The 23339-nt window shown below is 46.6% G+C and overlaps 7 non-coding genes across 7 annotated transcripts; all 7 read left to right on the forward strand.

Moving 5' to 3' along the window:
- Positions 1–5269: 5269 nt before the first annotated feature.
- Positions 5270–5343, forward strand: trnat-agu (transfer RNA threonine (anticodon AGU)). The gene has a single exon. It is a non-coding gene; the product is annotated as a tRNA-Thr (tRNA).
- Positions 5344–5954: 611 nt separating this feature from the next.
- Positions 5955–6044, forward strand: trnar-ucu (transfer RNA arginine (anticodon UCU)). The gene is given in 2 exon segments: positions 5955–5991; positions 6009–6044. It is a non-coding gene; the product is annotated as a tRNA-Arg (tRNA).
- A 5284-nt stretch (positions 6045–11328) lies between these two features.
- Positions 11329–11402, forward strand: trnat-agu (transfer RNA threonine (anticodon AGU)). Its single transcript has one exon. It is a non-coding gene; the product is annotated as a tRNA-Thr (tRNA).
- Positions 11403–12013: 611 nt separating this feature from the next.
- On the forward strand, positions 12014–12103 carry trnar-ucu (transfer RNA arginine (anticodon UCU)). Its single transcript is given in 2 exon segments — positions 12014–12050; positions 12068–12103. It is a non-coding gene; the product is annotated as a tRNA-Arg (tRNA).
- A 2937-nt stretch (positions 12104–15040) lies between these two features.
- trnar-ucu (transfer RNA arginine (anticodon UCU)) lies at positions 15041–15131 on the forward strand. The gene is given in 2 exon segments: positions 15041–15077; positions 15096–15131. It is a non-coding gene; the product is annotated as a tRNA-Arg (tRNA).
- A 149-nt stretch (positions 15132–15280) lies between these two features.
- On the forward strand, positions 15281–15354 carry trnat-agu (transfer RNA threonine (anticodon AGU)). Its single transcript has one exon. It is a non-coding gene; the product is annotated as a tRNA-Thr (tRNA).
- A 4348-nt stretch (positions 15355–19702) lies between these two features.
- trnat-agu (transfer RNA threonine (anticodon AGU)) lies at positions 19703–19776 on the forward strand. The gene has a single exon. It is a non-coding gene; the product is annotated as a tRNA-Thr (tRNA).
- Positions 19777–23339: the final 3563 nt, after the last annotated feature.

Consider the following 23339-nt stretch of genomic DNA (forward strand, 5'->3'; position numbering starts at 1 on the left):
CCTTTATTGGACCCAGGCCTTGGATTTTACATTTTCCTATCCCACACACAACAATGCACACAATGTGGGCTCTGTGGCGCAATGGGTAGCGCATTGGGCTTCTAACATTCAAAATGTGGCCATTCAAAGGTTGTGGGTTCAAGTCCCAACAGAGTCACTGCCTTAGTCATTTTGCTAAGCTCACTTGGCCAACGAACAAGTCTATCTGACCACCAAAACTCTTTTCTCAAACAAACACTTTCATGCTCACAATAGCATGGCCTGTTCATTGATCTGATGACCTCCCATGGAGACTTTGCAGCAGAAGGTGCTGCGGCTCAGTTGGTTAAAGTGCCTGTTTAGTAAACAGGAGGTCATGGGTTCAAATCCCAGCAGTGCCTTTGTAGTGTGTTGTGGCCACCAAGTCTCTAAAATGTAAATGGCACTTTGCAGGAGGGCCAATCGGGTTGAGGCACTTGCTGACCTCATAGAGACTCGGCGGTGGCACCACTGGAAAGAGCACCCTCGAAAATGGGGGGTAGGGCTTGCTCTCATGCCTCTATCACCTTGCTGGCGAAAGTTATGGCAATCCGGCATGAGCATGGTGGTTTTCATCCCTATATCCTAACCCACCCTAACCTAACCCTAACCCTATATCCTAACCCTAACCCTAAATGGGGGGTAGGGCTTGCTCTCATGCCTCTATCACCTTGCTGGCGAAAGTTATGGCAATCCGGCATGAGCATGGTGGTTTTCATCCCTATATCCTAACCCTAACCTAACCCTAGCCTTTTCATCCCTATATCCTAACCCTAACCCACACCAACCCCTAACCTTAATTACCCTTAGAGTAATACCCACACTAGCCCCTAAACCTAACCTTGATTACCCTACCAGCCCCTAAACCTAACCTTAATAACCTTTAGAGCAATACCCACATCAGCTCCTAAACCTAACCTGGGGTACCCTTACAATATACCCCCTTTGGGATGTATTTATTTTATTTTATTTTATTGTACTAACAGCTGTGTTTGTGTCCCTTTCCCGCTCTTGGGTGGGCTCTTAGTGGTCAGTTGAGGGAAGGACTGTGCACAACCAGGCCTGGGCCCTTTATTGGACCCAGGCCTTGGAGTTTTACATTTTCCAAATGATCATATATTTCTATTTTCTACAACCACATCCACACCAACCCCTAACCCTAGCCTTAATTACCCTTAGAGTAATATCCACACTAGCCCCTAAACCTAACCTTAATTACCCTTAGAGCAATACCCACATCAGCTCCTAAACCTAACCTGGGGTACCCTTACAATAATACCCCCTTTGGGATGTATTTATTTTATTTTATTTTATTTTACTAAGAGCTGTGTTTCTGTCCCTTTCCCGCTCTTGGGTGGGTTCTTAGTGGTCAGTTGAGGGAAGGACTGTGCACAACCCGGCCTGGGCCCTTTATTGGACCCAGGCCTTGGATTTTACATTTTCCTATCCCACACACAACAATGCACACAATGTGGGCTCTGTGGCGCAATGGGTAGCGCATTGGGCTTCTAACATTCAAAATGTGGCCATTCAAAGGTTGTGGGTTCAAGTCCCAACAGAGTCACTGCCTTAGTCATTTTGCTAAGCTCACTTGGCCAACGAACAAGTCTATCTGACCACCAAAACTCTTTTCTCAAACAAACACTTTCATGCTCACAATAGCATGGCCTGTTCATTGATCTGATGACCTCCCATGGAGACTTTGCAGCAGAAGGTGCTGCGGCTCAGTTGGTTAAAGTGCCTGTTTAGTAAACAGGAGGTCATGGGTTCAAATCCCAGCAGTGCCTTTGTAGTGTGTTGTGGCCACCAAGTCTCTAAAATGTAAATGGCACTTTGCAGGAGGGCCAATCGGGTTGAGGCACTTGCTGACCTCATAGAGACTCGGCGGTGGCACCACTGGAAAGAGCACCCTCGAAAATGGGGGGTAGGGCTTGCTCTCATGCCTCTATCACCTTGCTGGCGAAAGTTATGGCAATCCGGCATGAGCATGGTGGTTTTCATCCCTATATCCTAACCCACCCTAACCTAACCCTAACCCTATATCCTAACCCTAACCCTAAATGGGGGGTAGGGCTTGCTCTCATGCCTCTATCACCTTGCTGGCGAAAGTTATGGCAATCCGGCATGAGCATGGTGGTTTTCATCCCTATATCCTAACCCTAACCTAACCCTAGCCTTTTCATCCCTATATCCTAACCCTAACCCACACCAACCCCTAACCTTAATTACCCTTAGAGTAATACCCACACTAGCCCCTAAACCTAACCTTGATTACCCTACCAGCCCCTAAACCTAACCTTAATAACCTTTAGAGCAATACCCACATCAGCTCCTAAACCTAACCTGGGGTACCCTTACAATATACCCCCTTTGGGATGTATTTATTTTATTTTATTTTATTGTACTAACAGCTGTGTTTGTGTCCCTTTCCCGCTCTTGGGTGGGCTCTTAGTGGTCAGTTGAGGGAAGGACTGTGCACAACCAGGCCTGGGCCCTTTATTGGACCCAGGCCTTGGAGTTTTACATTTTCCAAATGATCATATATTTCTATTTTCTACAACCACATCCACACCAACCCCTAACCCTAGCCTTAATTACCCTTAGAGTAATATCCACACTAGCCCCTAAACCTAACCTTAATTACCCTTAGAGCAATACCCACATCAGCTCCTAAACCTAACCTGGGGTACCCTTACAATAATACCCCCTTTGGGATGTATTTATTTTATTTTATTTTATTTTACTAAGAGCTGTGTTTCTGTCCCTTTCCCGCTCTTGGGTGGGTTCTTAGTGGTCAGTTGAGGGAAGGACTGTGCACAACCCGGCCTGGGCCCTTTATTGGACCCAGGCCTTGGATTTTACATTTTCCTATCCCACACACAACAATGCACACAATGTGGGCTCTGTGGCGCAATGGGTAGCGCATTGGGCTTCTAACATTCAAAATGTGGCCATTCAAAGGTTGTGGGTTCAAGTCCCAACAGAGTCACTGCCTTAGTCATTTTGCTAAGCTCACTTGGCCAACGAACAAGTCTATCTGACCACCAAAACTCTTTTCTCAAACAAACACTTTCATGCTCACAATAGCATGGCCTGTTCATTGATCTGATGACCTCCCATGGAGACTTTGCAGCAGAAGGTGCTGCGGCTCAGTTGGTTAAAGTGCCTGTTTAGTAAACAGGAGGTCATGGGTTCAAATCCCAGCAGTGCCTTTGTAGTGTGTTGTGGCCACCAAGTCTCTAAAATGTAAATGGCACTTTGCAGGAGGGCCAATCGGGTTGAGGCACTTGCTGACCTCATAGAGACTCGGCGGTGGCACCACTGGAAAGAGCACCCTCGAAAATGGGGGGTAGGGCTTGCTCTCATGCCTCTATCACCTTGCTGGCGAAAGTTATGGCAATCCGGCATGAGCATGGTGGTTTTCATCCCTATATCCTAACCCACCCTAACCTAACCCTAACCCTATATCCTAACCCTAACCCTAAATGGGGGGTAGGGCTTGCTCTCATGCCTCTATCACCTTGCTGGCGAAAGTTATGGCAATCCGGCATGAGCATGGTGGTTTTCATCCCTATATCCTAACCCTAACCTAACCCTAGCCTTTTCATCCCTATATCCTAACCCTAACCCACACCAACCCCTAACCTTAATTACCCTTAGAGTAATACCCACACTAGCCCCTAAACCTAACCTTGATTACCCTACCAGCCCCTAAACCTAACCTTAATAACCTTTAGAGCAATACCCACATCAGCTCCTAAACCTAACCTGGGGTACCCTTACAATATACCCCCTTTGGGATGTATTTATTTTATTTTATTTTATTGTACTAACAGCTGTGTTTGTGTCCCTTTCCCGCTCTTGGGTGGGCTCTTAGTGGTCAGTTGAGGGAAGGACTGTGCACAACCAGGCCTGGGCCCTTTATTGGACCCAGGCCTTGGAGTTTTACATTTTCCAAATGATCATATATTTCTATTTTCTACAACCACATCCACACCAACCCCTAACCCTAGCCTTAATTACCCTTAGAGTAATATCCACACTAGCCCCTAAACCTAACCTTAATTACCCTTAGAGCAATACCCACATCAGCTCCTAAACCTAACCTGGGGTACCCTTACAATAATACCCCCTTTGGGATGTATTTATTTTATTTTATTTTATTTTACTAAGAGCTGTGTTTCTGTCCCTTTCCCGCTCTTGGGTGGGTTCTTAGTGGTCAGTTGAGGGAAGGACTGTGCACAACCCGGCCTGGGCCCTTTATTGGACCCAGGCCTTGGATTTTACATTTTCCTATCCCACACACAACAATGCACACAATGTGGGCTCTGTGGCGCAATGGGTAGCGCATTGGGCTTCTAACATTCAAAATGTGGCCATTCAAAGGTTGTGGGTTCAAGTCCCAACAGAGTCACTGCCTTAGTCATTTTGCTAAGCTCACTTGGCCAACGAACAAGTCTATCTGACCACCAAAACTCTTTTCTCAAACAAACACTTTCATGCTCACAATAGCATGGCCTGTTCATTGATCTGATGACCTCCCATGGAGACTTTGCAGCAGAAGGTGCTGCGGCTCAGTTGGTTAAAGTGCCTGTTTAGTAAACAGGAGGTCATGGGTTCAAATCCCAGCAGTGCCTTTGTAGTGTGTTGTGGCCACCAAGTCTCTAAAATGTAAATGGCACTTTGCAGGAGGGCCAATCGGGTTGAGGCACTTGCTGACCTCATAGAGACTCGGCGGTGGCACCACTGGAAAGAGCACCCTCGAAAATGGGGGGTAGGGCTTGCTCTCATGCCTCTATCACCTTGCTGGCGAAAGTTATGGCAATCCGGCATGAGCATGGTGGTTTTCATCCCTATATCCTAACCTAACCTAACCCTTGAAAATGGGGGAGTAGGGCTTGCTTTCATGCCTCTATCACCTTCCTGGCAAAAGTTATGGCAATCCGGCATGAGCATGGTGGTTTTCATCCCTATATCCTAACCCTAACCATGGTGGTTTTCATCCCTATATCCCTAACCTAACCCTAACCCTAGCGCATTGGACTTCTAGATTGCAAAATGTGGACATTCAAAGGTTGTGGGTTCAAATCTCACCAGTGTCACTGCTTTAGTCAATATGCTAGGCACACTTGGCCAACAAACAAGCCTATCTGACCAACAAAACTCTTTTCTCAAACAAACACTTTCATGCTCTGAATAGCATGACCTGTTCATTGATCTAATGACCGCCCATGGAGCCTTTGCAACAGAAGGTGCTGTGGCTTAGTTGGTTAAAGTGCCTGTCTAGTAAACAGGAGATCCTGGGTTCAAATCCCAGCAGTGCCTTTGTAGTGTGTTGTGGCCACCAAGTCTCTAAGATGTAAACGGCACTTTGTAGGAGGGCTAATCAGGTTGAGGCACTTGCTGACCTCATAGAGAATTGGTGGTGGCACCACTGGAAAGAGCACCCTCGAAAATGGGTGGGTAGGGCTTGCTTTCGTGCCTCTATCACCTTCCTGGCAAAAGTTATGGCAATCCGGCATGAGCATGGTGGTTTTCATCCCTATATCCTAACCCTAACCTAACCCTAACCTCTATCACCTTCCTGGCAAAAGTTATGGCAATCCGGCATGAGCATGGTGGTTTTCATCCTTATACCCTCACCCTAACCTAACCTAACCCTAACTAACCTAACCCTAACCCCAATCTGGCATGAGCATGGTGGTTTTCATCCCTATATCCTAAACCTAACCCTAAGGTACCTTTCTTATAAACAGGAGATCCTGGTTTCAAATCTTAGCAGTGCTTATCTGGCAGTGACTGTGCTATCTGGCCCCTCCTGAGGACAAGAGGTCCTGACATCTTTTGAAAGTGCATTCAATTCTTGTGAAGTTGATTTCCTTACCACAGAGAGTGTAACCTCAGAGTGTTGGAGACACAACAAGGTGCATAATGTGGGCTCTGTGGCACAATGGATAGTGCATTGGACTTCTAGATTGAAAAATGTGGCTATTCAAAGGTTGTGGGTTCAAGTCCCACCAGAGTCACTGCCTTAGTCATTTTGCTAATCACACTTGGCCAACAAACAAGTCTATCTGACCACCAAAACTCTTTTCTCAAACAAACACTTTCATGCTCTCAATAGCATGGCCTATTCCTTGATCTGATGACCTCTCGTCTGGATGTTTTGCTCTTCTTAGTCACCCTCCCATGAAAATTTTGCAGCAGAAGGTGCTGTGACTTAGTTGGTTAAAGTGCCTGCCTAGTAAACAGGAGATCCTGGGTTCCAATCCCAGCAGTGCCTTTGTAGTGTGTTGCGGCCACCTAGTCTCTAAGATGTAAACGGCACTTTGTAAGAGGGCTAATCGGGTTGAGGCACTTGCTGACCTCATAGAGACTCGGCGGTGGCACCACTGGAAAGAGCTCCCTTGAAAATGGGGGGTAGGGCTTGCTTTCGTGCCTCTATCACCTTGCTGGCAAAAGTTATGGCAATCCGGCATGAGCGTGGTGGTTTTCATCCCTATATCCTAACCCTAACCTAACCTAACCCTAACCCTATATCCTAACCCTAACCCTAAATGGGGGTAGGGCTTGCTCTCATGCCTCTATCACCTTGCTGGCGAAAGTTATGGCAATCCGGCATGAGCATGGTGGTTTTCATCCCTATATCCTAACCCACCCTAACCTAACCCTAACCCTATATCCTAACCCTAACCCTAAATGGGGGGTAGGGCTTGCTCTCATGCCTCTATCACCTTGCTGGCGAAAGTTATGGCAATCCGGCATGAGCATGGTGGTTTTCATCCCTATATCCTAACCCTAACCTAACCCTAGCCTTTTCATCCCTATATCCTAACCCTAACCCACACCAACCCCTAACCTTAATTACCCTTAGAGTAATACCCACACTAGCCCCTAAACCTAACCTTGATTACCCTACCAGCCCCTAAACCTAACCTTAATAACCTTTAGAGCAATACCCACATCAGCTCCTAAACCTAACCTGGGGTACCCTTACAATATACCCCCTTTGGGATGTATTTATTTTATTTTATTTTATTGTACTAACAGCTGTGTTTGTGTCCCTTTCCCGCTCTTGGGTGGGCTCTTAGTGGTCAGTTGAGGGAAGGACTGTGCACAACCAGGCCTGGGCCCTTTATTGGACCCAGGCCTTGGAGTTTTACATTTTCCAAATGATCATATATTTCTATTTTCTACAACCACATCCACACCAACCCCTAACCCTAGCCTTAATTACCCTTAGAGTAATATCCACACTAGCCCCTAAACCTAACCTTAATTACCCTTAGAGCAATACCCACATCAGCTCCTAAACCTAACCTGGGGTACCCTTACAATAATACCCCCTTTGGGATGTATTTATTTTATTTTATTTTATTTTACTAAGAGCTGTGTTTCTGTCCCTTTCCCGCTCTTGGGTGGGTTCTTAGTGGTCAGTTGAGGGAAGGACTGTGCACAACCCGGCCTGGGCCCTTTATTGGACCCAGGCCTTGGATTTTACATTTTCCTATCCCACACACAACAATGCACACAATGTGGGCTCTGTGGCGCAATGGGTAGCGCATTGGGCTTCTAACATTCAAAATGTGGCCATTCAAAGGTTGTGGGTTCAAGTCCCAACAGAGTCACTGCCTTAGTCATTTTGCTAAGCTCACTTGGCCAACGAACAAGTCTATCTGACCACCAAAACTCTTTTCTCAAACAAACACTTTCATGCTCACAATAGCATGGCCTGTTCATTGATCTGATGACCTCCCATGGAGACTTTGCAGCAGAAGGTGCTGCGGCTCAGTTGGTTAAAGTGCCTGTTTAGTAAACAGGAGGTCATGGGTTCAAATCCCAGCAGTGCCTTTGTAGTGTGTTGTGGCCACCAAGTCTCTAAAATGTAAATGGCACTTTGCAGGAGGGCCAATCGGGTTGAGGCACTTGCTGACCTCATAGAGACTCGGCGGTGGCACCACTGGAAAGAGCACCCTCGAAAATGGGGGGTAGGGCTTGCTCTCATGCCTCTATCACCTTGCTGGCGAAAGTTATGGCAATCCGGCATGAGCATGGTGGTTTTCATCCCTATATCCTAACCCACCCTAACCCTAACCCTATATCCTAACCCTAACCCTAAATGGGGGGTAGGGCTTGCTCTCATGCCTCTATCACCTTGCTGGCGAAAGTTATGGCAATCCGGCATGAGCATGGTGGTTTTCATCCCTATATCCTAACCCTAACCTAACCCTAGCCTTTTCATCCCTATATCCTAACCCTAACCCACACCAACCCCTAACCTTAATTACCCTTAGAGTAATACCCACACTAGCCCCTAAACCTAACCTTGATTACCCTACCAGCCCCTAAACCTAACCTTAATAACCTTTAGAGCAATACCCACATCAGCTCCTAAACCTAACCTGGGGTACCCTTACAATATACCCCCTTTGGGATGTATTTATTTTATTTTATTTTATTGTACTAACAGCTGTGTTTGTGTCCCTTTCCCGCTCTTGGGTGGGCTCTTAGTGGTCAGTTGAGGGAAGGACTGTGCACAACCAGGCCTGGGCCCTTTATTGGACCCAGGCCTTGGAGTTTTACATTTTCCAAATGATCATATATTTCTATTTTCTACAACCACATCCACACCAACCCCTAACCCTAGCCTTAATTACCCTTAGAGTAATATCCACACTAGCCCCTAAACCTAACCTTAATTACCCTTAGAGCAATACCCACATCAGCTCCTAAACCTAACCTGGGGTACCCTTACAATAATACCCCCTTTGGGATGTATTTATTTTATTTTATTTTATTTTACTAAGAGCTGTGTTTCTGTCCCTTTCCCGCTCTTGGGTGGGTTCTTAGTGGTCAGTTGAGGGAAGGACTGTGCACAACCCGGCCTGGGCCCTTTATTGGACCCAGGCCTTGGATTTTACATTTTCCTATCCCACACACAACAATGCACACAATGTGGGCTCTGTGGCGCAATGGGTAGCGCATTGGGCTTCTAACATTCAAAATGTGGCCATTCAAAGGTTGTGGGTTCAAGTCCCAACAGAGTCACTGCCTTAGTCATTTTGCTAAGCTCACTTGGCCAACGAACAAGTCTATCTGACCACCAAAACTCTTTTCTCAAACAAACACTTTCATGCTCACAATAGCATGGCCTGTTCATTGATCTGATGACCTCCCATGGAGACTTTGCAGCAGAAGGTGCTGCGGCTCAGTTGGTTAAAGTGCCTGTTTAGTAAACAGGAGGTCATGGGTTCAAATCCCAGCAGTGCCTTTGTAGTGTGTTGTGGCCACCAAGTCTCTAAAATGTAAATGGCACTTTGCAGGAGGGCCAATCGGGTTGAGGCACTTGCTGACCTCATAGAGACTCGGCGGTGGCACCACTGGAAAGAGCACCCTCGAAAATGGGGGGTAGGGCTTGCTCTCATGCCTCTATCACCTTGCTGGCGAAAGTTATGGCAATCCGGCATGAGCATGGTGGTTTTCATCCCTATATCCTAACCCACCCTAACCTAACCCTAACCCTATATCCTAACCCTAACCCTAAATGGGGGGTAGGGCTTGCTCTCATGCCTCTATCACCTTGCTGGCGAAAGTTATGGCAATCCGGCATGAGCATGGTGGTTTTCATCCCTATATCCTAACCCTAACCTAACCCTAGCCTTTTCATCCCTATATCCTAACCCTAACCCACACCAACCCCTAACCTTAATTACCCTTAGAGTAATACCCACACTAGCCCCTAAACCTAACCTTGATTACCCTACCAGCCCCTAAACCTAACCTTAATAACCTTTAGAGCAATACCCACATCAGCTCCTAAACCTAACCTGGGGTACCCTTACAATATACCCCCTTTGGGATGTATTTATTTTATTTTATTTTATTGTACTAACAGCTGTGTTTGTGTCCCTTTCCCGCTCTTGGGTGGGCTCTTAGTGGTCAGTTGAGGGAAGGACTGTGCACAACCAGGCCTGGGCCCTTTATTGGACCCAGGCCTTGGAGTTTTACATTTTCCAAATGATCATATATTTCTATTTTCTACAACCACATCCACACCAACCCCTAACCCTAGCCTTAATTACCCTTAGAGTAATATCCACACTAGCCCCTAAACCTAACCTTAATTACCCTTAGAGCAATACCCACATCAGCTCCTAAACCTAACCTGGGGTACCCTTACAATAATACCCCCTTTGGGATGTATTTATTTTATTTTATTTTATTTTACTAAGAGCTGTGTTTCTGTCCCTTTCCCGCTCTTGGGTGGGTTCTTAGTGGTCAGTTGAGGGAAGGACTGTGCACAACCCGGCCTGGGCCCTTTATTGGACCCAGGCCTTGGATTTTACATTTTCCTATCCCACACACAACAATGCACACAATGTGGGCTCTGTGGCGCAATGGGTAGCGCATTGGGCTTCTAACATTCAAAATGTGGCCATTCAAAGGTTGTGGGTTCAAGTCCCAACAGAGTCACTGCCTTAGTCATTTTGCTAAGCTCACTTGGCCAACGAACAAGTCTATCTGACCACCAAAACTCTTTTCTCAAACAAACACTTTCATGCTCACAATAGCATGGCCTGTTCATTGATCTGATGACCTCCCATGGAGACTTTGCAGCAGAAGGTGCTGCGGCTCAGTTGGTTAAAGTGCCTGTTTAGTAAACAGGAGGTCATGGGTTCAAATCCCAGCAGTGCCTTTGTAGTGTGTTGTGGCCACCAAGTCTCTAAAATGTAAATGGCACTTTGCAGGAGGGCCAATCGGGTTGAGGCACTTGCTGACCTCATAGAGACTCGGCGGTGGCACCACTGGAAAGAGCACCCTCGAAAATGGGGGGTAGGGCTTGCTCTCATGCCTCTATCACCTTGCTGGCGAAAGTTATGGCAATCCGGCATGAGCATGGTGGTTTTCATCCCTATATCCTAACCTAACCTAACCCTTGAAAATGGGGGAGTAGGGCTTGCTTTCATGCCTCTATCACCTTCCTGGCAAAAGTTATGGCAATCCGGCATGAGCATGGTGGTTTTCATCCCTATATCCTAACCCTAACCATGGTGGTTTTCATCCCTATATCCCTAACCTAACCCTAACCCTAGCGCATTGGACTTCTAGATTGCAAAATGTGGACATTCAAAGGTTGTGGGTTCAAATCTCACCAGTGTCACTGCTTTAGTCAATATGCTAGGCACACTTGGCCAACAAACAAGCCTATCTGACCAACAAAACTCTTTTCTCAAACAAACACTTTCATGCTCTGAATAGCATGACCTGTTCATTGATCTAATGACCGCCCATGGAGCCTTTGCAACAGAAGGTGCTGTGGCTTAGTTGGTTAAAGTGCCTGTCTAGTAAACAGGAGATCCTGGGTTCAAATCCCAGCAGTGCCTTTGTAGTGTGTTGTGGCCACCAAGTCTCTAAGATGTAAACGGCACTTTGTAGGAGGGCTAATCAGGTTGAGGCACTTGCTGACCTCATAGAGAATTGGTGGTGGCACCACTGGAAAGAGCACCCTCGAAAATGGGTGGGTAGGGCTTGCTTTCGTGCCTCTATCACCTTCCTGGCAAAAGTTATGGCAATCCGGCATGAGCATGGTGGTTTTCATCCCTATATCCTAACCCTAACCTAACCCTAACCTCTATCACCTTCCTGGCAAAAGTTATGGCAATCCGGCATGAGCATGGTGGTTTTCATCCTTATACCCTCACCCTAACCTAACCTAACCCTAACTAACCTAACCCTAACCCCAATCTGGCATGAGCATGGTGGTTTTCATCCCTATATCCTAAACCTAACCCTAAGGTACCTTTCTTATAAACAGGAGATCCTGGTTTCAAATCTTAGCAGTGCTTATCTGGCAGTGACTGTGCTATCTGGCCCCTCCTGAGGACAAGAGGTCCTGACATCTTTTGAAAGTGCGTTCAATTCTTGTGAAGTTGATTTCCTTACCACAGAGAGTGTAACCTCAGAGTGTTGGAGACACAACAAGGTGCATAATGTGGGCTCTGTGGCACAATGGATAGTGCATTGGACTTCTAGATTGAAAAATGTGGCTATTCAAAGGTTGTGGGTTCAAGTCCCACCAGAGTCACTGCCTTAGTCATTTTGCTAATCACACTTGGCCAACAAACAAGTCTATCTGACCACCAAAACTCTTTTCTCAAACAAACACTTTCATGCTCTCAATAGCATGGCCTATTCCTTGATCTGATGACCTCTCGTCTGGATGTTTTGCTCTTCTTAGTCACCCTCCCATGAAAATTTTGCAGCAGAAGGTGCTGTGACTTAGTTGGTTAAAGTGCCTGCCTAGTAAACAGGAGATCCTGGGTTCCAATCCCAGCAGTGCCTTTGTAGTGTGTTGCGGCCACCTAGTCTCTAAGATGTAAACGGCACTTTGTAAGAGGGCTAATCGGGTTGAGGCACTTGCTGACCTCATAGAGACTCGGCGGTGGCACCACTGGAAAGAGCTCCCTTGAAAATGGGGGGTAGGGCTTGCTTTCGTGCCTCTATCACCTTGCTGGCAAAAGTTATGGCAATCCGGCATGAGCGTGGTGGTTTTCATCCCTATATCCTAACCCTAACCTAACCTAACCCTAACCCTATATCCTAACCCTAACCCTAAATGGGGGTAGGGCTTGCTCTCATGCCTCTATCACCTTGCTGGCGAAAGTTATGGCAATCCGGCATGAGCATGGTGGTTTTCATCCCTATATCCTAACCCACCCTAACCTAACCCTAACCCTATATCCTAACCCTAACCCTAAATGGGGGGTAGGGCTTGCTCTCATGCCTCTATCACCTTGCTGGCGAAAGTTATGGCAATCCGGCATGAGCATGGTGGTTTTCATCCCTATATCCTAACCCTAACCTAACCCTAGCCTTTTCATCCCTATATCCTAACCCTAACCCACACCAACCCCTAACCTTAATTACCCTTAGAGTAATACCCACACTAGCCCCTAAACCTAACCTTGATTACCCTACCAGCCCCTAAACCTAACCTTAATAACCTTTAGAGCAATACCCACATCAGCTCCTAAACCTAACCTGGGGTACCCTTACAATATACCCCCTTTGGGATGTATTTATTTTATTTTATTTTATTGTACTAACAGCTGTGTTTGTGTCCCTTTCCCGCTCTTGGGTGGGCTCTTAGTGGTCAGTTGAGGGAAGGACTGTGCACAACCAGGCCTGGGCCCTTTATTGGACCCAGGCCTTGGAGTTTTACATTTTCCAAATGATCATATATTTCTATTTTCTACAACCACATCCACACCAACCCCTAACCCTAGCCTTAATTACCCTTAGAGTAATATCCACACTAGCCCCTAAACCTAACCTTAATTACCCTTAGAGCAATACCCACATCAGCTCCTAAACCTAACCTGGGGTACCCTTACAATAATACCCCCTTTGGGATGTATTTATTTTATTTTATTTTATTTTACTAAGAGCTGTGTTTCTGTCCCTTTCCCGCTCTTGGGTGGGTTCTTAGTGGTCAGTTGAGGGAAGGACTGTGCACAACCCGGCCTGGGCCCTTTATTGGACCCAGGCCTTGGATTTTACATTTTCCTATCCCACACACAACAATGCACACAATGTGGGCTCTGTGGCGCAATGGGTAGCGCATTGGGCTTCTAACATTCAAAATGTGGCCATTCAAAGGTTGTGGGTTCAAGTCCCAACAGAGTCACTGCCTTAGTCATTTTGCTAAGCTCACTTGGCCAACGAACAAGTCTATCTGACCACCAAAACTCTTTTCTCAAACAAACACTTTCATGCTCACAATAGCATGGCCTGTTCATTGATCTGATGACCTCCCATGGAGACTTTGCAGCAGAAGGTGCTGCGGCTCAGTTGGTTAAAGTGCCTGTTTAGTAAACAGGAGGTCATGGGTTCAAATCCCAGCAGTGCCTTTGTAGTGTGTTGTGGCCACCAAGTCTCTAAAATGTAAATGGCACTTTGCAGGAGGGCCAATCGGGTTGAGGCACTTGCTGACCTCATAGAGACTCGGCGGTGGCACCACTGGAAAGAGCACCCTCGAAAATGGGGGGTAGGGCTTGCTCTCATGCCTCTATCACCTTGCTGGCGAAAGTTATGGCAATCCGGCATGAGCATGGTGGTTTTCATCCCTATATCCTAACCCACCCTAACCTAACCCTAACCCTATATCCTAACCCTAACCCTAAATGGGGGGTAGGGCTTGCTTTCATGCCTCTATCACCTTCCTGGCAAAAGTTATGGCAATCCGGCATGAGCATGGTGGTTTTCATCCCTATATCCTAACCCTAACCTAACCCTAGCCTTTTCATCCCTATAGCCTAACCCTAACCCACACTAACCCCTAACCTTAATTACCCTTAGAGTAATACCCTACACTAGCCCCTAAACCTAACCTTGATTACCCTACCAGCCCCTAAACCTAGACCTTAATAACCTTTAGAGCAATACCCACATCAGCTCCTAGACCTAACCTGGAGTACCCTTGCAATATACCCCTTTGGGATGTGTTTATTTTGTTTTATTTGGTTGTACTAACAGCTGTGTTTGTGTCCTCTATCCCGCTCTTGGGTGGGCTCTTAGTGGTCAGTTGAGGGAAGTGACTGTGACAATCAGGCCTGGGCCCTTTATTGGACCCAGGCCTTGGAGTTTTACATTTTCCAAATGATCATATATTTCTATTTTCTACAACCACATCCACACCTAACCCCTAACCCTAGCCTTAATTACCCTTAGAGTAATATCCACACTAGCCCCTAAACCTAACCTTAATTACCCTTAGAGCAATACCCACATCAGCTCCTAAACCTAACCTGGGGTACCTTACAATAATACCCCTTTGGGATGTATTTATTTTATTTTATTTTATTTTACTAAGAGCTGTGTTTCTGTCCCTTCCCGCTCTTGGGTGGGTTCTTAGTGGTCAGTTGAGGGAAGGACTGTGCACAACCCGGCCTGGGCCCTTTATTGGACCCAGACCTTGGATTTTACATTTTCCTATCCCACACACAACAATGCACACAATGTGGGCTCTGTGGCGCAATGGATAGCGCATTGGACTTCTAACATTGCAAAATGTGGCCATTCAAAGGTTGTGGGTTCAAGTCCCAACAGAGTCACTGCCTTAGTCATTTTGCTAAGCTCACTTGGCCAACGAACAAGTCTATCTGACCACCAAAACTCTTTTCTCAAACAAACACTTTCATGCTCTCAATAGCATGGCCTATTCATTGATCTGATGACCTCCCATGGAGACTTTGCAGCAGAAGGTGCTGTGGCTCAGTTGGTTAAAGTGCCTGTCTAGTAAACAGGAGGTCATGGGTTCAAATCCCAGCAGTGCCTTTGTAGTGTGTTGTGGCCACCAAGTCTCTAAGATGTAAACGGCACTTTGTAGGAGGGCCAATCGGGTTGAGGCACTTGCTGACCTCATAGAGACTCGGCGGTGGCACCACTGGAAAGAGCACCCTCGAAAATGGGGGGTAGGGCTTGCTCTCATGCCTCTATCACCTTGCTGGCAAAAGTTATGGCAATCCGGCATGAGCATGGTGGTTTTCATCCCTATATCCTAACCCTACTATCCTAACCTAACCCTAACCCTATATCTCTAACCCTAACCCTAAATGGGGGGTAGGGCTTGCTCTCATGCCTCTATCACCTTGCTGGCGAAAGTTATGGCAATCCGGCATGAGCATGGTGGTTTTCATCCCTATATCCTAACCCTAACCTAACCCTAGCCTTTTCATCCCTATATCCTAACCCTAACCCACACCAACCCCTAACCTTAATTACCCTTAGAGTAATACCCACACTAGCCCCTAAACCTAACCTTGATTACCCTACCAGCCCCTAAACCTAACCTTAATAACCTTTAGAGCAATACCCACATCAGCTCCTAAACCTAACCTGGGGTACCTTACAATATACCCCCTTTGGGATGTATTTATTTTATTTTATTTTATTGTACTAACAGCTGTGTTTGTGTCCCTTTCCCGCTCTTGGGTGGGCTCTTAGTGGTCAGTTGAGGGAAGGACTGTGCACAACCAGGCCTGGGCCCTTTATTGGACCCAGGCCTTGGAGTTTTACATTTTCCAAATGATCATATATTTCTATTTTCTACAACCACATCCACACCAACCCCTAACCCTAGCCTTAATTACCCTTAGAGTAATATCCACACTAGCCCCTAAACCTAACCTTAATTACCCTTAGAGCAATACCCACATCAGCTCCTAAACCTAACCTGGGGTACCCTTACAATAATACCCCCTTTGGGATGTATTTATTTTATTTTATTTTATTTTACTAAGAGCTGTGTTTCTGTCCCTTTCCCGCTCTTGGGTGGGTTCTTAGTGGTCAGTTGAGGGAAGGACTGTGCACAACCCGGCCTGGGCCCTTTATTGGACCCAGGCCTTGGATTTTACATTTTCCTATCCCACACACAACAATGCACACAATGTGGGCTCTGTGGCGCAATGGGTAGCGCATTGGGCTTCTAACATTTCAAAATGTGGCCATTCAAAGGCTGTGGGTTCAAGTTCCAACAGAGTCACTGCCTTAGTCATTTTGCTAAGCACACTTGGCCATCGAACAAGTCTATCTGACCACCAAAACACTTTTCTCAAACAAACACTTTCATGCTCACAAAAGCATGGCCTGTTCATTGATCTGATGACCTCCCATGGAGACTTTGCAGCAGAAGGTGCTGTGGCTCAGTTGGTTAAAGTGCCTGTTTAGTAAACAGGAGGTCATGGGTTCAAATCCCAGCAGTGCCTTTGTAGTGTGTTGTGGCCACCGAGTCTCTAAAATGTAAACGGCACTTTGCAGGAGGGCCAATCGGGTTGAGGCACTTGCTGACCTCATAGAGACTCGGCGGTGGCACCACTGGAAAGAGCACCCTCGAAAATGGGGGGGGTAGGGCTTGCTCTCATGCCTCTATCACCTTGCTGGCAAAAGTTATGGCAATCCGGCATGAGCATGGTGGTTTTCATCCCTATATCCTAACCTACCTAACCCTAACCCTAATCGGGTTGGGGCACCTGACCTCATAGAGACTTGGCGGTGGACCACTGGAAAGGCAACCTTGAAATGGGTGGGTAGGGCTTGCTTTTATGCCTCTATCACCTTCCTGGCAAAAGTTATGGCAATCCGGCATGAGCATGGTGGTTTTCATCCCTATATCCTAACCTAACCCTAACCTAACCCTAACATGTAAACGGCACTTTGCAGGAGGGCCAATCGGGTTGGGGCACTTGCTGACCTCATAGAGACTTGGCGGTGGCACCACTGGATAGAGCACCCTTGAAAACGCGTGGGTACTGCTATCGTGCCTCTATCACCTATCCTGGCAAACGTTATGGCAATCCGGCATGAGCATGGTGGTTTTCATCCCTATATACCTAACCTGGCAGTAACCCTACTGACACCCATATACCCAGCCTTTGAAGATGTGTTGTAGGCTTGCTTATGTCTCTATCATTTGATTGTACCAACAGGCATGTGTTTGCATCCCTTTCCACAGCTCTAATGGTGTAAGGGCACTTAGATGGCCTCAGTTGAGATGGACTCTAGGACTGGGGTGGCACCACTGGATAGAGCACCCTTGAAATGGGTGGGTAGGGCTTGCTTTCGTGCCTCTATCACCTTCCTGGCAAAAGTTATGCAATCCGGCATGAGCATGGTGGTTTTCATCCCTATATCCTAACCCTAACCCTAGCCCTAACTTACGCCTTTGAGTAGTATCGGCAGCCTAGTCCCTAAGACCTAACCTTCATTACCTCTTAGAGCACTACCCATAGGTCAGCTGGCCTAAACCTAACATGGTGGTATCCCTTACAAAAGATACTCCCTTGGGATGTATTTATCCTATTTTATTCTGGAGTTTACTGAAGAGCTGTGTTTTCGTCCCTATATCCTAACCCTTACGTGGGTCTTAGTGGTCATTAGGGAAGGACTGTGACAATCCGGCGTGGGCTCCTTTACCTTGGACCTCAGGCAGTTGTGCAATCCACATGAGTGTTCTATCCCACACCTAACATGCCCAACGTGAGCTCTGTAGCGCAATGGATAGCGCATTGGACTTCTAAATTGCAAAATGTGGCCATTCAAAGGTTGTGGGTTCAAGTCCCAACAGAGTCACTGCCTTAGTCATTTTGCTAAGCTCACTTGGCCAACGAACAAGTCTATCTGACCACCAAAACTCTTTTCTCAAACAAACACTTTCATGCTCACAATAGCATGGCCTATTCATTGATCTGATGACCTCCCATGGAGACTTTGCAGCAGAAGGTGCTGTGGCTCAGTTGGTTAAAGTGCCTGTTTAGTAAACAGGAGGTCATGGGTTCAAATCCCAGCAGTGCCTTTGTAGTGTGTTGTGGCCACCAAGTCTCTAAAATGTAAACGGCACTTTGCAGGAGGGCCAATCGGGTTGAGGCACTTGCTGACCTCATAGAGACTTGGCGGTGGCACCACTGGAAAGAGCACCCTCGAAAATGGGGGGTAGGGCTTGCTCTCATGCCTCTATCACCTTGCTGGCAAAAGTTATGGCAATCCGGCATGAGCATGGTGGTTTTCATCCCTATAACCTAAACCTAACCCTAACTCTCAAAAGGGCTTGCTTTCATGCCTCTATCACCTTGCTGGCAAAAGTTATGGCACTCCGGCATGAGCATGGTGGTTTTCATCCCTATACCCTAACCTAACCCTAATCCCTATACCTCCTAACCCTAACATGGTGGTTTTCATCCCTATACCCTAACCCTAACCTATCCTAACCCTAGCCTCATCCCTATATCCTAACCCTAACCTATCTAACCTTACCTAACCTAACCCTAACCTCATCCCTATTTCCTAACCCTAACTCCTAACCTAACCCAATCCGGCATGAGCCCATGGTGGTTTTCATCCCTATATCCTAACCTCTAACTAAAAGCTCTGTTTGTAAACACATTCGTGTTCTCAATAGCATGGCCTACTCAGTGATCTGATGACCTCGCATGGAGACTTTGCAGCAACAGGTGCTGTGGCTTAGTTGGCTTAAAATGCTTGCCTAATACACAGGAGATCCTGGGTTCAAATCCCTAGCAGTGCCTCATCACACTATCCTGTAACCACTGAGCCTAAATGTACGGCACTTAGTAGGTAGTGTCCAATCGCTAGCACCTAACCTGACCTCATGAGCCCTGGTGGTGGCACTACCGGCATGAGCATCCTCAACAACCTGGGGTAGGGCTTGCTAATGTGCCTCTATCACCTACCTAGCCTAACTTATGGCAATCTGGAATGAGCATGGTGGTTTTCATCCCTATATCCTAACCCTTACCTCGTAGAGTACTTAGTGGTAGCAGCTAGTGGAAAGGCACTCTTGACAATCCGGGGTAGGGCTGCTTTCATGACCTCTATGACCTTGATGTCTAAAGTTGTGGCAATCCAGCACAACATGGTGCATCACTATGGGCTCTATGGCGCAATGGATAGCGCATTGGACTTCTAAATTGCAAAATGTGGCCATTCAAAGGTTGTGGGTTCAAGTCCCAACAGAGTCACTGCCTTAGTCATTTTGCTAAGCTCACTTGGCCAACGAACAAGTCTATCTGACCACCAAAACTCTTTTCTCAAACAAACACTTTCATGCTCTCAATAGCATGGCCTATTCATTGATCTGATGACCTCCCATGGAGACTTTGCAGCAGAAGGTGCTGTGGCTTAGTTGGTTAAAGTGCCTGTCTAGTAAACAGGAGGTCATGGGTTCAAATCCCAGCAGTGCCTTTGTAGTGTGTTGTGGCCACCGAGTCTCTAAGATGTAAACGGCACTTTGTAGGAGGGCCAATCGGGTTGAGGCACTTGCTGACCTCATAGAGACTCGGCGGTGGCACCACTGGAAAGAGCACCCTCGAAAATGGGGGGGTAGGGCTTGCTCTCATGCCTCTATCACCTTGCTGGCAAAAGTTATGGCAATCCGGCATGAGCATGGTGGTTTTCATCCCTATATCCTAACCCTAACCTAACCCTAACCCTAACCTAACCTTTTCATCCCTATATCCTAACCTAACCCTAACCCCCTAACCCTGAGCATGGTGGTTTTCATCCCTATATCCTAACCCCTAACCCTACCTACCCTAACCTAACCCTACGCTTAGGATATTACAATTCCCTAACCCTATCCTAACTAACCCTAACCCTTTCATCCCTATAATCCTAACCCTAACTAACCTAACCCTAACCTATGGCAATCCGACATGAGGACCCAGGCCTTGGAGTTTTACATTTTCCAAATGATCATATATTTCTATTTTCTACAACCACATCCACACCAACCCCTAACCCTAACCTTAATTACCCTTAGAGTAATATCCACACTAGCCCTAAACCTAACCTTAATTACCCTTAGAGCAATACCCACATCAGCTCCTAAACCTAACCTGGGGTACCCTTACAATAATACCCCCTTTGGGATGTATTTATTTTATTTTATTTTATTTTACTAAGAGCTGTGTTTCTGTCCCTTTCCCGCTCTTGGGTGGGTTCTTAGTGGTCAGTTGAGGGAAGGACTGTGCACAACCCGGCCTGGGCCCTTTATTGGACCCAGGCCTTGGATTTTACATTTTCCTATCCCACACACAACAATGCACACAATGTGGGCTCTGTGGCGCAATGGATAGCGCATTGGGCTTCTAACATTTCAAAATGTGGCCATTCAAAGGTTGTGGGTTCAAGTCCCAACAGAGTCACTGCCTTAGTCATTTTGCTAAGCTCACTTGGCCAACGAACAAGTCTATCTGACCACCAAAACTCTTTTCTCAAACAAACACTTTCATGCTCTCAATAGCATGGCCTATTCATTGATCTGATGACCTCCCATGGAGACTTTGCAGCAGAAGGTGCTGCGGCTCAGTTGGTTAAAGTGCCTGTTTAGTAAACAGGAGGTCATGGGTTCAAATCCCAGCAGTGCCTTTGTAGTGTGTTGTGGCCACCGAGTCTCTAAAATGTAAACGGCACTTTGCAGGAGGGCCAATCGGGTTGAGGCACTTGCTGACCTCATAGAGACTCGGCGGTGGCACCACTGGAAAGAGCACCCTCGAAAATGGGGGGTAGGGCTTGCTCTCATGCCTCTATCACCTTGCTGGCGAAAGTTATGGCAATCCGGCATGAGCATGGTGGTTTTCATCCCTATATCCTAACCCACCTAACCTAACCCTAACCCTATATCCTAACCCTAACCCTAAATGGGGGGTAGGGCTTGCTCTCATGCCTCTATCACCTTGCTGGCGAAAGTTATGGCAATCCGGCATGAGCATGGTGGTTTTCATCCCTATATCCTAACCCTAACCTAACCCTAGCCTTTTCATCCCTATATCCTAACCCTAACCCACACCTAACCCCTAACCTTAATTACCCTTAGAGTAATACCCACACTAGCCCCTAAACCTAACCTTGATTACCCTACCAGCCCCTAAACCTAACCTTAATAACCTTTAGAGCAATACCCACATCAGCTCCTAAACCTAACCTGGGGTACCCTTACAATATACCCCCTTTGGGATGTATTTATTTTAGTTTTATTTTATTGTACTAACAGCTGTGTTTGTGTCCCTTTCCCGCTCTTGGGTGGGCTCTTAGTGGTCAGTTGAGGGAAGGACTGTGCACAACCAGGCCTGGGCCCTTTATTGGACCCAGGCCTTGGAGTTTTACATTTTCCAAATGATCATATATTTCTATTTTCTACAACCACATCCACACCAACCCCTAACCCTAGCCTTAATTACCCTTAGAGTAATATCCACACTAGCCCCTAAACCTAACCTTAATTACCCTTAGAGCAATACCCACATCAGCTCCTAAACCTAACCTGGGGTACCCTTACAATAATACCCCCTTTGGGATGTATCTATTTTATTTTATTTTATTTTACTAAGAGCTGTGTTTCTGTCCCTTTCCCGCTCTTGGGTGGGTTCTTAGTGGTCAGTTGAGGGAAGGACTGTGCACAACCCGGCCTGGGCCCTTTATTGGACCCAGGCCTTGGATTTCACATTTTCCTGATGCCACACACAACAATGCACACAATGTGGGCTCTGTGGCGCAATGGATAGCGCATTGGGCTTCTAAATTTCAAAATGTGGCCATTCAAAGGTTGTGGGTTCAAGTCCCAACAGAGTCACTGCCTTAGTCATTTTGCTAAGCTCACTTGGCCAACGAACAAGTCTATCTGACCACCAAAACTCTTTTCTCAAACAAACACTTTCATGCTCTCAATAGCATGGCCTATTCATTGATCTGATGACCTCCCATGGAGACTTTGCAGCAGAAGGTGCTGCGGCTCAGTTGGTTAAAGTGCCTGTTTAGTAAACAGGAGGTCATGGGTTCAAATCCCAGCAGTGCCTTTGTAGTGTGTTGTGGCCACCGAGTCTCTAAAATGTAAACGGCACTTTGCAGGAGGGCCAATCGGGTTGAGGCACTTGCTGACCTCATAGAGACTCGGCGGTGGCACCACTGGAAAGAGCACCCTCGAAAATGGGGGGTAGGGCTTGCTCTCATGCCTCTATCACCTTGCTGGCGAAAGTTATGGCAATCCGGCATGAGCATGGTGGTTTTCATCCCTATATCCTAACCCACCTAACCTAACCCTAACCCTATATCCTAACCTAACCCTAAATGGGGGGTAGGGCTTGCTCTCATGCCTCTATCACCTTGCTGGCGAAAGTTATGGCAATCCGGCATGAGCATGGTGGTTTTCATCCCTATATCCTAACCTAACCTAACCCTAGCCTTTTCATCCCTATACCTAACCCTAACACACCAACCCCTAACCTTAATTACCCTTAGAGTAATACCCACACTAGCCCTAAACCTAACCTTGATTACCCTACCAGCCCTAAACCTAACCTTAATAACCTTTAGAGCAATACCCACATCAGCTCCTAAACCTAACCTGGGGTACCCTTACAATATACCCCCTTTGGGATGTATTTATTTTATTTTATTTTATTGTACTAACAGCTGTGTTTGTGTCCCTTTCCCGCTCTTGGGTGGGCTCTTAGTGGTCAGTTGAGGGAAGGACTGTGCACAACCAGGCCTGGGCCCTTTATTGGACCCAGGCCTTGGAGTTTTACATTTTCCAAATGATCATATATTTCTATTTTCTACAACCACATCCACACCAACCCCTAACCCTAGCCTTAATTACCCTTAGAGTAATATCCACACTAGCCCCTAAACCTAACCTTAATTACCCTTAGAGCAATACCCACATCAGCTCCTAAACCTAACCTGGGGTACCCTTACAATAATACCCCCTTTGGGATGTATTTATTTTATTTTATTTTATTTTACTA

This window comes from Myxocyprinus asiaticus, unplaced genomic scaffold (assembly GCF_019703515.2).
Source record: "Myxocyprinus asiaticus isolate MX2 ecotype Aquarium Trade unplaced genomic scaffold, UBuf_Myxa_2 HiC_scaffold_60, whole genome shotgun sequence".
Lineage (NCBI taxonomy): Eukaryota > Metazoa > Chordata > Actinopteri > Cypriniformes > Catostomidae > Myxocyprinus > Myxocyprinus asiaticus.